The following is a 17,252-nucleotide window of genomic DNA, read 5'->3' on the forward strand; positions in this document are numbered from 1 at the left end:
AGGGACAGACAGACAGGGTGGGAGGGGGCACACATGAGGAAGGGACCGCAGAGAGGGTAAGGAAAGAGCGAGCAAGATAGGGAGGGCTGTGGTGGGGAAGGAGGATAGGGAGGGGAACGCGTCCAACAAGAACTGCTGTGTTGGAGGAAACAATGGCAGGGGCAATAGCGATGGTGGCAGCCGAGGCAGCCCCACTCTGGGCACCTTTCTGAATGGGCAGAGGCAGCTCTGGAAGCAGAAGAGAGCAGGCAGAGCCCGCAGAGGCTCTGAGCCAAGCAGCCCAGGGAGGAGAAGGGGGAGGAGGAGGAGGAGGAAGAGGAGGAGGAGGAGAAAGGGGGAGGAGGGGGCCGAGGCAGGGGGGGAGAACCCGGGAAGGAAAACCAGTAGCATCAGCAGCAGCAGCCACCGCCGCCGCCACCGCCACAGCAGTGGCAGTAGCGGCAGTGGCAGCGTTTAGCAGTAGTGTTCCCAGCGCTAGCGGCAGTCGCAACCGCCCTCCGCGTCTCCGTCTCGCGGACAGCCGCAGCCACCGCGTGCAGAGCGGGCTCCGGGCACCGCCGCGCACAGCCGGCGAGCCGGGCAGTGCTGGCGCGGGCGAGCGGCGCGGTGAGAGGAGCGCTGTCCTGGGAGCCGGCGGGCGGCTGTGGAGCCTCTGAGTTTCGGCGACCGAGCCCGACAGCTCTGCCTCCATCTAGTGCGGCGGCTGCGGCGGAGCCAGAGTGAGCGAGCGGAGCGAGGCGCGTCCACCTGGCGGGCCCCGCGCATGGAGCAGAGGCAGAGGAGGCGGCAGTGAGCGGGAGCAGCAGCGGCAGCTCGAGCAGCTCCGGCGACGGCGGCAGCCCAGCCTTGACTGCGACCGTCCCAGCTCGGGACGCCGGCAGCAGGGACCCACCAGCGACGTGCGCCTCGGGAGGCGGCCTGCGAGGTGAGTCTGAGCGCTGCCATGCAGCCTCCCCCCTCCCCCCCACGGGCCTTCTCCCTGGCTCCCCGGGCCGGCTCGAGCCGGCGGGCGGCAGCTGGGGGTGGGGGGTGGCGGCTGCGAGGAACCGAGGGCGAGCCGAGCCGAGGAGCCGAGCAAGGGATGCCGGCGGGGAGAGCGTGTGCGTGTGTGTGTGTGCGTGTGTGTGTGTGTATGCGCGTGCGTGTGAGTGTGTGTGAGTGGGAGAGTGTGCGAATGGCGTGCGGGTGCTGTCTGTGTGCGGGAGGCAGCGAGGCCGCCGGGGCGAGGGAGCCAGGCTCGCCCGCCGCCGCCGCCACCACCGCTGCTGCCGCCGCCGCCGCCGCCGCCGAGCGTGCGCTGCAATCTAGGAAAGGCCTGTGTGCCGCCGCCGGGGGAGGGGGAGGGGAAGGGAGCGGGCCGGAGCCGCCGCCACCGCCGCCGCCGCTCACACACGCCTGCCTGCTGCAGGGCAGCGGCCGCTAGCCGCCTGCCACCTCCCATCGGCTCGGTGACCCCGGGGGAGCCTCGGGCGTCTGGGGAACGTGGCATGGTCCGAGGCACGCGTCCGAGGGAGCGGGAAAACGTAGGCACGCGGCGGGCGCCGGCTGGCGTCCCAGCCGAAGCTGTAGAGGTGCGAAGGCGCCGCCGTACGGACGCCTCCCCCGCCCGAGGCTCCCGCGCACCCCGGGCGCCTCTGGCCACCCCGCGGTGGCACGGGCGGCTCGCAGCACCCGCTCCGAGCAGCCGCCGCCGGCGACCGACGAGAAGTTAGGGGCCCGAGCGAGCCTCGCCCAGGCTTGTCACCTTTGCAGGAAATTGGCCCGCTGCCCCTTCCCGCTCTCCCTTGCCGTCAGATTGACGCTTTCCTCCGGGACTCCTGGAGCTCGTCGCTGCCGCGCCTGCAGGCACGCTGCTGCGGCTCGATCTTATCCAGCCCTGCGGTCTCAGAGGCCGTGGGGCGGCCCCGCTCCCCGAAAGTGTGCAGCCCGCGCTGCTCAGCTGAAGAATCCAGTGGTTTCAGCATGACTGCTCCTGTCTCATTAGTGAGACACCGAACCACGGGCGCAAGGCTTTTAGTCTTTTTCTGAAGTTAAAAAAAAAAATCAGTTGACATTCCCATTTTGACACCAGCACTTCAGATTTTTGTCTAGCTTCTGGTAGCATTTTGGAATGACCAAGTCTCGTATTTTGCTTCTGGGCTTTGGCTTCCAACATGTTGTTAAATTTTAGGTGCAACAGCATACTTAACTGTGTGGCTTTTTCTAACGTTTCATTTTGTAGACTTGTCTGAGAATACACAATAGTGTGTGGGGTTGGCAGGACTTTTTTTAAAAGTATCTTTATAAAATACTTTAGCGCTGGGATTTTAAAAAACTGTTTTCATTGAAGAAGCTGAGTGAAAGGTGCTCTAATGGTTTCCTCTGAACTGCAAGAGACCATTTGGGGCTTGCGGGGTGAGTCGCACATCTTTATGCATGGATAGAATGACCAAACATTTTATTTACAGCAGTGATGTTCTCATGGCTAAGGAGAATTTACACTTATTAAAAAATATTTTTAGAAAGGAACAAAAAAACCTTAAGAAACTGTCATTTTACATATTAACTAGAAAACCGGCTAATCAAATAAAACTGGCTGAGTGTCTGAAACTCTATCCCAGTGAAATATGTGGCTGTGAATATAATTAACCATCTGTCTAGTGAGCAATTTAAATTTGGGCTGGTACATTTTTATTACAGTCTCTAATTTCTGGAAGACTTGTACATTTTACCCAGCACTAACAACAGAAGCGTATTTGCTTACTAGGTCAGAAATGTACTTGTGTGGTGGTGGGAGTTCCCTCTATCCCCACCCTTACATCTTATGTAGTCTCCATACTCCTTGACCAGGGAGGTCAAAATAAACCTCGGGCTTTTTGCAAGCAACATATTTACAATAGGGGAATTCAAAGCCCCTCTGGCAGCTAGTGATTAGACATTTTTTTGTTGTTGTTGTTGTTTCTTGGAAATACTTAGCAAAAATTGCCTCCCACAGAACCTAGATAGATTGCATGTATTTGAGTTGAAAAGACATAATTTTTGTGTGTGTGCCCATGTATTCAAATAGGGTGGGGTGATTCAAGAAAATCTGTAAGACTTGAAATTTGATTTCATTTACTTTGTCTTTTTCTACTTAATTCTTTGTAGAGCACACCCTCCCCCCGCAGCTTGTCTTCCTGTCTCCATACCCCTATACCCCACAGAACTAGGCTAAGAAAAATCACACTCTTGTCCCTTTAGCCAGTTTTTTTTACTTCAATAGTACCAGATCTGTGATTATTAACAATGTGTCAAGAAACTGACTTTTTTTGAAGACCAAACATTCAGAATATGAAAACATAAAATATTGTGCATATTTAAATTCTTCCTGTGGTATGATTTTTAACTTGAAAGTAATTACTTGGGAAAAAAAAACTGAAAAGAGTTTGGGGAAAAGATTAGATTTCACAGACTCCAACCAAATAGCTATTGTTAACATAATTAAAAAGAACCACTGATTGATTGTGCAGCAGGCCAGAGAAAGCCATTTAAAAGAAAATACTTTTAAAACAAATATTTGCCTAAATTACAGCTCTGATAAATGGGTAACAATTATATAAGCACATAGCAGAATTTGACATATGTCAAGTCTGTTAAATAAATCAGTCTGTTCAATGAATAAATCTTCGATGCATCAATGTTTTTTAACACACACATACACACATGCAGGCACACGTGCAAACCTGTAATATCCCTGTTGCCAAAGTCAAACAACTGCAGAACACTGCTGCTTTCTGTTTTACTCACTGTCTTTCTCCTGTCTTTTTCTTTTTTTCTTTCTTTCTTTCTTTCTTTCTTTCTTTCTTTCTTTCTTTCTTTCTTTCTTTCTTTCTTTCTTTCTTTTTTTTTTTTTTTACAATCTGATTACCTGTAAGCTGCCCAGAGAGCAAAGCGAACTAAAGATGTGCTGTCACTTCGCTTTGCTTCTGTTTACGGAGGTAGAAGAGAGAAAGAAAAAGCTCTAACAGCCGGATTTAAAACACTCAAAGACGTGCTCATGGCACTCTAACACAATCACTGTGGAGGTTCTAGTCTCACTGAAGTATTTGCTTAGGGGAGGAACTGTCTTAACCAAAGAAGCATTTATTGCAGTTTCTCTGTTCCTAAATTCAGTACTAGAGATTTTTTTCTTCTGCAAGCCCCTTCCATTGTAGTAAGAGGAGATTCTAGTTGGCCTTTGACTGCTATATGTAAACTTTTTATCTGTTATCATACCCGTGGTCAAAATGTTCCTGCTGGCAGTAAGCAAAAGAAGATAGAAGGATCAAACAAGTGATCCAGAGGAGAATGATTCACTGAGAAGCAGGTCATTTTTGGCTTCATTGTTTTTCCCATGTTGGAGGATTTCCGATTTAAACTTTATATTTTCCTTTACTATTTTACTTTCTCTGAAGAGTCGAGCTCTCTAGTTAATAGTTCAAATCCAAGGTCATAAGGTTGGACATAAAGAACTTAGCTGGTTGTCCAGGACGCTTTGAGAACAAAACAAAGAGCCGTGACAGGAGCACTTCAGGCGACCTTTAAGTTTGTGCCTTCACTGCTATCCAGAAAATGTATTTTGAGGCAGACATGAAACAACATCGGCCTCCTGCAGCAGTAAGCATAGCACAACGTAGGGAAGGGGGCAGTTCAGGGAAGCTGCCTTTCTGAGGCCTGCTCCAGGTAGAGGCAAGGATCTTTTGTCTCTTCCCTCTGTCATGAATAGTGATTCACAGACTTTGGCTATGGAATGTGCTCCCTTTTTCTTGTAAATGCTATGATCTAATGTCTTTCCTTGTTCTCCAGCCGGAAAGGATTTCTAGCGTTTGTTTTGCTTCTGTTGTGTTCTGTTCCAAGCTTTTTTCCCTTTTCCCGAGGTGAAGATGGAGCACAGGGCCTTGGACACGCTAGAGAAGCACTCTACCTCGGAGCTACATTTCCAGCCATGAGTGTTTTTTGCTTTTGTTTTTCATTTTTAGACAGGGTCTTGTGTGTAGCCCGGGCTACTTTTGGATTTGTGATCCTCATACGTCCACCTCCCAAGTACTGGCATTACATACATGTTCCAAAAACCCCTGGCTGAATTCTTGAGAGCAGTCACAACGCACACATTTTTTTTTCCAAAATGGCATGTCTATAGATCATCTTATTTCTCTCCAGTAAGATGACTTTGATTTAAGCAATTATGTACCATTTTCCTCAAGTGTCCCCCAATCCTATGAAAACTATCAGTTTCATTCTCCCATTGTTTTTTTCAAGTGTCCCACAAACTAGCTTGAGAAAGAAGCCTCTGCTGTTTATCTGCAAATTATCTAAAGGCTGGAGAACAAGATTTGTACACTGCATCTAAACATAGGAATTTTGACCCACCCTCCATCAAAAACAAGCATAAACCCAGATGTGGTATAATCCCCCACACAAGAGGCTGAGAGGCAAGAAGATCCCGAGCTTGAGGCCAACCTTGGAAACAGTGAGTTCAAGGAAATCTTGGGATGTGTAGTGAGACCCTGTCTTGTTGTTTCAGAGACGGGCTGCATAAAACTCCATGTTCAATTCTTAGCGCCACCTAAACTGGGTGTGGAGCTATGATCCTAGCATTCAAGAAGAAAAGGTAGGAAGACAAGAAGTTTAAAGTCATCCTCAACTAGATAGCAAATTTGAGACCAGCCTGGGATACACAAGAGCCTTCCCACAGAAAGATGACAAGGAAGAGATTCATTTCATTTGAACAAAGTTAAAGTATTTTTTTTTATTTGGGATTATTTGTTTTAAAAATTCTATGATTACTTAAAGTACAGGTACCTTTAAAAGACATTATATTTCCTAATTTGAGTTGATAGTTAATTTTCAAAACTTGATAGACTAGTGAGCTTCCGAGAGACAATGACTCTTTAACCTAGTTCATCTTACATTTGTCAGCCAAGAGGTCTTTCTGTAGAAGATCCTCAGAAAGATTGATGCTTTGTGTCTGACAGAATTGGAATATTGTGTTCAAAGATATCACCACAAAATGGAAGTCTATGTTTGCACATACACATGTACTCAAAAAGGTACCCTCTACACATTGGAGAGTGCTTCTTGCTTTCATGAAAGGCTGTTAAGAGGGAATATGTTAGGGCTGGGGAGAAGGCTCAAAGGTCAAGGGCACTGCCTATTTTTATCTAGAAGACCGGAGTTTGATTCCCAGAAGCCATATGGCAGTGCATGGCCATCTGTAACTCTAGTTCCATGGGCTCTGACACACACTTCTGGTCTCCTAAAGCACTAGACATGTACATAGTACACAGACATATGTGTAAACAGAGCACCACACACATGAAGTAAAATAATTTTAAATTTTTGAAATAAATACTAAGCTCTAAGTTTATCTGGAAAACCTTAGGGTTAGAAAGTACATCCTGACCACCGTATTCATGAAGAAAATCTGTAGCACTAAGGGAAGTATGATAAGAGACAAGATGCTCTTTTAAGTTGTCTGCCTCCCAGTCCTAAGTCTCTGTGATGGACTTCATTAATCGGGAGCAGGAGTGAATGAAAAGGTGGTTCCCCCCAATTTAAATCTGACCTATCATGGAATAATAATGTAATCAAGAAGGAAAAAAATGAAGCTAGTTAGAAGTGATATTTGTAAATATTTTCAAGCTTCTATTACTTAGTTGAGCTTTACAAGATCCATTGTTAATACATGAGAGATTGTCTAAAGTCAGGAAGAATTGCAGGGGATTACCTAAACAACCAAACTGGTAAGTGAATTTTGTTACTGTTGATGTATCGTTAATTATCACCTTTCTCTCTTCTGCAGTAACCTAAGTTTTGTGGCACGACAAAGTTCTTTCCGACTCCTTTCCCATTGTTTGCCATGTTGTTCTGGGCACATGTGATTTATTAACCCAGAAGCTGGTCTTGATGACTCGTATAAGCAGAAACTCACTTTCTCTTTCTTTATTTGTTAATAAGTGAACCACACACAGAAGATACACTGCCTTACTAAGTAGAGGAGTAGAAAAAGGACCAATACCATTTAGATCAGTGTTCCCTAACCAGTGATCTCTAGTTGCAGCATGAATTGGTATGAAAATTTGAAGGCCACTGAGTGCAGGCTCTTCAGAGAACTGCATGTTTACCTACATATATACCATATGCATACATTTCAGGAAGTCCAGTCGGGCATTGTGAGTTAAAAAAACCTCTGCATAAGCCGGGCGTGGTGGCCCACGCCTTTAATCCCAGCACTCGGGAGGCAGAGGCAGGCAGATTTCTGAGTTCGAGGCCAGACTGATCTACAAAGTAAGTTCCAGGACAGCCAGGGCTACACAGAGAAACCCTGTCTCGAAAAATCAAAAAAAAAAAAAAAAACCTCTGCATAACCAGGAGGTGGCATCACACCCCTTTAATCCCAGCACCTGAGAGGCAGAGAGGCAGGTAGATCTGAGTTCAAAGCCAGCCTGGTCTACAGAGCCAGTTCTGGGACAGCCAAGGAAGCACAGAGAAACCTTGTTACAAAAAACAAACGGAAGCCCATCACTCAAACACTGGACCAAACAGACAGCATACACCAGCTGATATGAGGCCCCCAACACACATACAGCAGAGGACTTCCAGGTCTGTGTTTATTCAGAGATGATGCACCTAACCCTCAAGAGACTGGAGGTCCCAGGGAGTTTAGGGGTCAGGTGAGGTGGGGAGTGGGGGCATCCATGTGGAGACAGGGTGGGGTGAAGAGGAAGTATGGGTTGTGGAGCAGTTGGAGGATGGAGGGGGGGCAGGGAATGGAATATGGAGTGTAAAAAAAATAAATTAAAAACAAAATAAAATTTAAATAAGAACGAAAGAAAAAACAAATGGAAAAAAAAAACACCAAAAAACAAAAACAAAAAACCTTTTCCCCAGTTGTTACAGAGATCCTGCTATATGCCTGTCATGGTCACAGCAACTTGAAAGCCACGGAAAGGATTCTCAAAAATGCACGTTGTTGTATACTCATGGTCTGTAGCCCTCAGCTACTGTTCCAAATATTTTTTCTGATTAACTTTCATAGGCATTTTTATTTTGAAAAAGAGCCACTTAATACCCATTTGAACATTACTGTCCTTACTCTAAATAAGTTGCCTCATTTTAACAAATTCTAGACTTTTCAATTCTAGGCTTCTTAAAAATGCTTTTTCATATACATGCATATAATAACAATTAATGAAAAAGAAGCTATGAGAGGGAGGAAAGGCTGGGAAGAAATGATGGAATTATATTATAATCTCAAAAAAGAAAAAAGGTGAAAACAAAATATGCATGTTCAGCTCTCACCCCAACAACTTAATTATTAATGTATTAATTAATATAACATTTATTAACATTATATTACATAAAAGCTCTACCTTGCTTACTTTTCTCCTATCTGTATCTCTTTTGTGCCTTGCTGTCTATATATTTCACTTAGCCAAGGGATTCAGAAAAATAGAAGACTGTTCTTGGAACCAACTGTTAGGTATGGTGATAGGGTCAGAGACGGAAATGATAGATATGTTCATGAGACCCTTGGGATTCATGGGCTTTTTGGACTATTAGTCATCCTGGAGTGAGTTAAAAGATTTCATCCTGGAACTCTAGTATCATATATTAAATGCCAATCTCTGTAAGTGCTGCAAAAACAAACATATGGCACATCTGTGCTTTGCAGTAGGAATGGTAATATATGGAATCCCTATTTATGAATAAATGCTTCTGGCATTTTTGTCTTAGCAGTTTGGACTATTATAGAGTATGAGGGTTAGTAGAATCTAACACTGAATGGGTCTATTAGTTATCATTTACAGTACAATTCATCAAATGTTTTTGAGCATCTACTGTGTGCTAAGGGGATATTGGGGATAGCAAGAGAAAAAAACATAAAATGAATTATCCTGTCATAGGAAATTAGGTGATTGTGTCTTCTGACTACCTTTTTTTTAAATTTAGTACACCTTTTCTACTGTCTCTGTATTCTATATCTTTGAAAAATAAGTACAGTTTTCTTAACAGAGCAGAAAATTCCTCGGCAAATAGATCCCAGACTGGACCGAGACAAGATTTCTAGCTTCTTAGCTTTTTTTTTTTCTTTTTTTTTTTTTTTTTTTTTTTTTTTTGGTTTTTTGAGACAGGGTTTCTCTGTGTAGCTCTGGCTATCCTGGAACTCACTCTGTAGACCAGACTGGCCTCGAACTCAGAAATCCGCCCGCCTCTGCCTCCCAAGTGCTGGGATTAAAGGCATGCGCCACCACACTCAGCTCTGAATTCTAGCTTCTTAAACCTTTGGTTTAATAGGCTCCATTTAATCAAGAGCAACATGTTTCTTTTCCTTGCAGTTCTGAGGAAGATGTGCTATCTTTGATTTCATTGGTGATGTGGGATTGCAAAAATAGCATTCATCATTATATATTGATGATTGCCCTGAGAGTACAATCTATACATGTTTGTGTATGCAGATGCATGTGAGTATGCAGGTATGAGAAGGACAGAGATGGATGGACATTGAGTGTCTTCATCAATCCTTCCCCACCTTGTTGTGTCTACGTTTTAAAATTAAATTTATTCTTTTTTTTTTTTTTTGGTTTTTCGAGACAGGGTTTCTCTGTGTAGCCCTGGCTGTCCTGGCACTCACTTTGTAGACCAGGCTGGCCTCGAACTCAGAAATCCGCCTGCCTCTGCCTCCCGAGTGCTGGGATTAAAGGCCTGCGCCACCACGCCCGGCTTAAATTTATTCTTTACAACTTTATAGATATATACTGTGTTCTGGTTACACTTACCCTCCACCCTATATTATTTCCCTATCATCCTTGCCATGCACTCTCTAAAAGTCCCTATTTCACATTTATGCCCTCTTGTGCACCTTATTTTTTGAAACAGGGTCTCACTGAACCTGGAGCTTGTCAGTTCACTAAGTGGTCTTGCCAGCAACTCTCTGGGATCCTTATGTCACCTCTTCTTCAGTGCTGGCTTTACCGCACCTGACTTTTTATGGGGATGCTGAAGATATGAACTCATGTCCTCAGGATTGTGCACTAAGCACTTTTCTGAGTGACTACAGTGCCCCAGTGCCCCAGTGCCCTAGTTGCCTATCTTTGACTGAGTTAGTTTTTAACTATGTGGCTGGTGGATGTGCTGCTATGGCTGCTATTTAAAAAAAAAAAACTTTCCCAAAACTTAGTGGTTTAAAATAAAATAAATTGGTATTCAGTTGCTGTGGATGTCAGTAGTCTAAACTATGTTTCACTAGACTAAAGTCAAGGTGTGAAAATAGCTGTGTTCCTTTCGGAAACCATAAGAGCAAACTCTATTTCCAGCCATTGTTTAGGTTCTGGATGCTACTTATATTTCACATTTTGTGAAGACTTTCTATATTCAAACCTTCCAGTGGAGAACTGATTTCCCTACATCTCATCACTTCAATATTGTTTCTATCTGCATCTCTGATTTTTACTCTTCCTCCTCTGCTTTCCACTTATAAATACTCCTATAATTGCATTGCACTTGCCTGACTAGACAGTCTCCCCAACTCAGCGTAGTCGATTTGCCACCTTCACTATCTACAACCTTAATTCCTCTTATGCCATATAACCTAGAGTATTCACAGGTTCTGGGAGTAGCATGTGGACCTTTTTGCAATAATTAATAGATTAGTAGGTTGATAGGACATTAAAAGACAAAGGGTCCTTGTGTACCACTTGTCCAGTTCTTCCAGTTGTTCAACCTTGCATAACCATGCATAATATTAAAACCATGAATTTGCCTTTGTCATAGTGACTGTACAATTCCATCCCATCATATCCCATATGCATGTTTGCATAACTACCAACATGATCAAGACAAATATTATTCATCACAAGAGGTTTGCTTGTGCTTTACCCATTGTAGTTTTTGCACTTATACTCAATCCATATCAAACTTTCATAGTCAATATTCCATTTTCCATATCTATAGTTTCCTCATTCCAAGAATGTTACATGGACGGAGTCATAAATGACATGAGCTTTTCATTGACTCCTTTCACGCACATAATGCCCCAGCCTCACCCACATTTTTGTTTTTGTTGTTCTTGTCAGTTTGTTTGTTTGTTTGTTTGTTTAAGAAAGGATCTGACGATGTAACCCTGGCTAGCCAGAACTCACTATGTAGAGTAGAATGGCCTCTACCTCAGAGATCTGCCTTTCTCTGCCTCCTGAGTGCTGGGATCAGAGGTGTGCATCATCAGGCCCAGTCATCCAATTTGTTTTGTATGTAAATAGTTCATTCCTTCTTGCAATTCAAAAGTTTTGTATAGTATCACTATATCACAGTTTAGCTTTTCACTTGCTGAGAGACTTTGCTTATCTGCACGTTAGTCTATCAGCACACAAAGCTGCTATGAGCATTAATGTACAGGTTTTTTTAGAGAACACAAATTTTCATTTTTCTGTGATGAATTTTCAGGTATGATTACTGGTTTGTATGGTAAGTACATGTTTAGTTTCTTTAAAAGCAAAACTAATTTTGAACAAACTATCCCAAGTTGGGCATGGTGGCACATGGCTATAATCTTAACACTTGGGAGCCCGAGGTAGGAGGATCTTGAGTTGGAGAACAACCTGAGTTACATGATAAATTTAAGTCTAGGCTGGGCTACATAGGGAGACACTGGTTCAGAAAGCGGCAAGGAAAGGAGAGGAGAGAGAGAAACCATTTTATAGAGTGCCGGTCTATAACTTATTATAGCTTAGGAAGATTGACATTTTGGCTGCTGTAGTAAATTTTAGAAATCATGCCTTTCTTACTTTATCCTTCCCTATTTATAACCTAATGGTTTTAAGTATTTCTTCTTTATGTATTTATAGCTATATCAGATATTATAATTTTTGCTTCAGCTGTAAAACATAATTGAGACAGGTTAACCTTGCTCTTTCTGTTGTTATTTTTTTCCTGAGATTCCAAGATCGTGTTTTTGCACTTTTTTTTTTTTCCTGTTTAGAGAACATCATTTAACAATTATTTCAAGGCAGGTTTACAAGCAAGAAATTCTAACTTTCTTCCCTTTGAAAATTTCTTTATTGCTCTTCCACAGTAGTAGTATATTTTCCGTAAAGTATATTTTCATGGGACCTGAGGTTCAAGGTTGACAGTTCTTTTATGAATGTTCTTGAGAAATATGTCATTCTATTCTAGCTTCCATGGATTCTGAGGAGAAATCAGCTGTCATTGTAACTATTTTCCCTTGTTAGTAAGGTTGCATTTCTCTCTTTACTGCTTTCAAGATATTATTATTATTATTATTTAAAGAAGTTTGACCATGATCCATGATGTGGCTTGGCATGGAGTTTTTGAATTAACCTACTTTGAAATATAGTTAGGTTTTTGAGTATGAAGGTTTGTGTGCTTTGCCAATTTTAAGACTTAACAAGAAAAAGAAAAGACAAGAAAAGGAATATCATTTTAAATTCCTGACCCACCTCCTATCATTCTTGGCTTCCTCTGATGACAGGAAACTTTTTGCTTTAGTTCTATAATTCCTAGAGGCTCTGGACATTTTCCTGAGTCAAGTCATTCTTTCTTACTTGGATGAAATGATTCCCATCATTCTAGCATGTTAACTGATTCATTTCTTGGCTCTTTCCATTTTGCCCAAGAGAAGGTTTTTTTGTATTATTGTATCTTATCTCAAAAATTCTGCTCTTTTCTTTATATGCTCTGTTTTTTTATTGTATTTTTCTCTTTGTTCCAAAAGTACTTATAATTGCTAATTGAACCATTTTTATCACAGGAGCTTTAAAGTCTTTGGTAATTCTATTTTTTTTATTTTCTTATTTTTTTTTTTATTTTTTGTTTTCAATACATCCCAACTGCAGTTTCTCCTCCCATCCCTTCTTGTTTCTTAGTACAAGGGAGGGATGCCTTTTCTTATTTAAATTGTTTTGTTTTGTTCTTGAGCCAAAGCTCCATTACTGTAGTCTAGGTCCCTGTGGAACTCACTGTGAAATTCAGACTGGCCTTGGACTCACCACAGTCCTCCAGCATTGACCACAAGAGTGCTAAGATTACTGAGCTTGATGAACAATTTATTTTATTGTTTTTATTTCTTTTTATTTTACATGTACAGGTGTTTTGCTGTCTGTATGTGCATCATGTGTATATTGGTGACCATGTAAGGGAAGCAGCTTCCTCTTCACTCTGACTTTTGCACAATGGCAACATTTTCCGTTTTGAAGAATCGAGTCTCAGAAACATTCAAGTGAGTTTCTCAGAGCCACACGACACACTACTTTGAGCCATAGTGATGATTATAGGCCAGACCATCCATCATCTTACTTCCAAATGCATGACCCCTGTTTTTACCCATTGCATTTAATACTCAGCTTCACCTGACTCATTTCCCAACCTGCTCCTTCTCGGTTCTCAATAGAGCCTTTAACTTTACCTTTGATGTTGTTTGACTGCAGCTGTTTTCCTGGTTTATTGTGTGGCTGGAGCAAGGTTAGACAAGAGAGGCTTGAGCTCCTTTGTGGGAAAGGGGATCAGAGAGGGAAGAAACATTAAAAACCACCATTATATTATAAGGTACCCTCAAAAAGCAAAGAGAGCTTAGAGTTTATACCTGAGACATAAGCGAAAAGGAATGACAGAAGGGGTCAGGACAGGAAACCAGAAGACACTGGATTGATAAAAGTAAATGAATTCAATGACCAATAAATATGCAACAAAGAGGCCAAGATTATAGAGATTTCTTCCAAATTGAGATAATAAAGATTATTTTTGACTATGGTAATAACTTGGGAGAGAGTGTTAAGGGAGGAAGTAAACTTAGGTTCAACTTTCATATCAGAACAAAGTTTTTAAAAATCTCAAGTTTAAGTTATTGTGAGAAAGTGAATTCAGGAAACTATGTTCCCTATATGATTCCCGGGAACCAGTGTGATATTGGTTCAAAAAGTAATGACAGAATAAATCTGGGTGTGTAACAGATACCATGAAAAGGTTAGTGGAGATAAGCATTGTCTGGAAAACTCAGTTAAACAAAGGAATTTAAAAGTCAGACGACAATAAAGTGGGGCCATCCAGGAGCCCTAATCCTGAAAGAGACACATTTGTTCAGTCTCTGGCTTACAGACCAGAGCAGAAATGTGTTGAGTTTCTTTGGTGACTTTGATGTATCAAGGCTCCAGGCGCGCTATCTTATCTCACTGACTGTGTCTTTTTTTTTTTTTTCTCTTGTTATTTTTTTCTCGTCTTTTCAAGTTCTCTGGCTTTAAGGTTAAGTTCGTTTGTCATTTATCAAAATAATCCCTGAAGGGTAGGAGTGTAGCTCAGTAATAGAATGCATTCAAGGTCCTAGATTTGATACTTGCACTGCAAAAGAAATCCATTAACATTACTGAAGTATGTAGAAAAATTCCAACATTTTTCTTTTAAACTTATATATGTAATTTTGTTTTGAATAATCAAAAGTATTGCAAAACACTGAGAATCGATAACATGACAAACAAACCTGGATATATCCTCAGCTTGACAAACTTCAATACTTTGAATGTCAGTTTGCTTTCTTTTTTGGTTTTTTGAGACAGGGTTTCTCTGTGTAGCCCTGGCTGTCCTGGAACTCACTCTGTAGACCAGGCTGGCCTTGAACTCAGAAATCCACCTGCCTCTGCCTCCCAAGTGCTGGGATTAAAGGTGTGCGCCACCACTGCCAGGCTGTAAGCTTGCTTTCAATTTCTATCAGAAACAGAAAATGAAACATAGCAGGCAAGTTAAATTCTGTCCCCAAGCCTAATCATATTTACCTTGGTTTCCAGGGACAAGCATAAAGATAAATTTGGTGTGTATTTTCTATTTTGTTTTTATACCTCTGTACATGTAGTTATAACCATATAATATATAAAACTGTTCAGTATTTTTAATTTTATGTAAGCAAAATCCTAAATTATGTGCCATTGTATTTTTTCTATTCAACAATTTATTTGAAGATTACCTTTTTAAAATGTTCTATTTCTTCTTTGTGCCTTAGAGTCAATGATGCATGTACATTATTTTTCTTTATAAAAATACGCACAATATTGTTATACAAAAATTGAAAAATTCAACCAATTGACCAATTCAACTTGCAAAGATTCTAGACAGCTCATTTAGCCCAGTGGTTCTTGCAATAAAATACTGAAGAGCAAAATGAGAAGGGTCCTGAGAGATAACTCTTTGCCAGTTTTCTAACACATTTATGAAGGAACAAATGGACCAAATAGAAGGAAAAAGAACTTACCAAGAACATACATCCAGTATTATACTTGAGACTCCCTGGTTCCCTGTTCTATACTTGAAACGTTTCGAAAAACAAACAGACAAAGAAACAAACAGGATAGATAGAAAAAGAAACTTAAAATTACAATTTTAATTATAAAATGATTTATTTTGATAAAATATGAAGAATACAGAAATGTAGAAAAATGAAATCAGGGACTTGCTATATTTTAGTATTTTTATTTCTTTCCCTATACAGTTTCCATGTTTCTGTAATTGCTAATTTTTTCTTAAATAGATATAGGTCATATTTATTAATTAATATATGTCTTAAATAGAATAGTTTAAAGGATTATAATTTCAGAAAGCATATTTTCAGAAAGGTTTTTATGCATTGAAATCTTGTCAGCAAATATTTTAGGGTATTTGTGTACTATTTAGCTATTGCAATGATATAGACAGTAACTACCTGATCATACTTATCTGTACTGTTGTTTGTTTATTCCTGTTCATTGGGCAGATCTGGTTACTTTAATTTTTAATTATAATTTATCTGTATGTGTGTTTTTAATTATATTTATTTTATGTAAATAAATGGTCCTAGATTTGATACTAGCACTGCAAAAGAAATCCATTAACATTACTGAAGTATGTAGTAGTATGAAGTATTTACTTACATCTATGAGTATGCACCACATGTGTCTAGTATCCGCAGGTATTAGAAGAGGCTGTCAGATCCTCTGGAACTGAGATTATAGATGATTGGGAACCACTATGAGGGTGCCAGGAAATGAATCCAGAACTTATGCAAGAAGAACAAGTTTTCTTTTTTGCTCATTTATATATATATATGCATGTAATAGTAAAGATATATATATATATATGTATATATATATATACATTAATATATTTGTTTGTTTGAAAGCTTGCATAGCACCTTTTGCTACTATGAAAGTTAGTCACCAGGGTTTTCAGGTGAGATACAGTTAGGATCCTTCAAGGCTTGTGTCCAAAGTACATAATGTTTTCAGTAATAAGAGCTTTACCTCTGGGAGGTAACCAAGGGCTACAGCAATAGCCTGTATTGTTTGGTAGTCTCTTGGACTTTCCTGACCAATGATTCAAAAGAAGGTTTCTAGTGCCTGGTAATAAGATTTTTGTTAGATGGTCTGTGGCTCTTAGGGCAGGGAGAATCATTATCAGGCCAATTGACATAACTTTATTTAAACTATACTTGGATAAGTATACATGTAACTTGTATATAGTATATGTAATTTTGGGTAAACAAAGTTCTGAGTCTTTCTGGCTTTTTCAAGCATCCTTAGTGTTATTTTCCTCTTTTCTTCCTCTTCTTCTGTATTGCCCTCCTATCCCGCCCCAATTAAAGCCCTAACCTTTTCTCATATACCTCTTCACATCACCTGTACCCTGCTGTTCCCCTCCAGCACAACCCATGGTACCTTTTGACTTCCATGGCTTCTACATTTATACCAGGTTATCTACTCACGTCTGAAGATTTGGAGCTAGGAAATGCAGATGAGAAAAAAAACAAAAAAACAAAAAACAAAAAAACGTGATGTTTGTGTTTCTAGCTCTAAATTACCCAGTCAGTATATTTCCTAGTTCCACCTCTTTACCTAAAATTTTCATGATTTTATTTTAATTTTGTTTGCAGTTGAATAGTATTCCATTGTGTATAGGTACCACATTTTCATTATCCATTCATTGACGGAAGGATATTTAGTTTGTTTACATTTCCTAGCTCTTATGACTAGAGTGGCAGTGAATGTGGAATAAGATGTTGAGTCCTTTGGGCACATGCCAAAGAGTGATAGAGCTGGGTCAGATGGTAGATTTATTTTTAGCTTTTTGAGAGGTCTCCATACCGATTTCCAGAGTGGCTGCACCATGATAAGATATTCCTAAGGGTTAAATAGTGCCACTCATATCTTGGCAGTAACTAACTGCTGTCTAGTTGGACTTAAAGCCTGCTCAACAGGAGGGAAATCATGGCTGATACTGTA

The 17,252-nt window shown here is 41.1% G+C and overlaps 1 protein-coding gene across 3 annotated transcripts in view; it reads left to right on the forward strand.

Moving 5' to 3' along the window:
* Nucleotides 1-722: 722 nt before the first annotated feature.
* Nucleotides 723-17,252, forward strand: part of Nexmif (neurite extension and migration factor) — a 111,625-nt gene continuing 95,095 nt past the window's right edge. For all 3 annotated transcript variants that reach the window (XM_021153470.3, XM_085838068.1, XM_029473417.2), the window contains exon 1: nt 723-925. The gene's annotated coding sequence lies outside the window, so the exon portion shown is untranslated. The remainder of the gene's footprint in view (nt 926-17,252) is intronic.

This window comes from Mus caroli, unplaced genomic scaffold (assembly GCF_978045245.1).
Source record: "Mus caroli unplaced genomic scaffold, Mus_caroli_1 scaffold_5, whole genome shotgun sequence".
Classification (NCBI taxonomy): domain Eukaryota; kingdom Metazoa; phylum Chordata; class Mammalia; order Rodentia; family Muridae; genus Mus; species Mus caroli.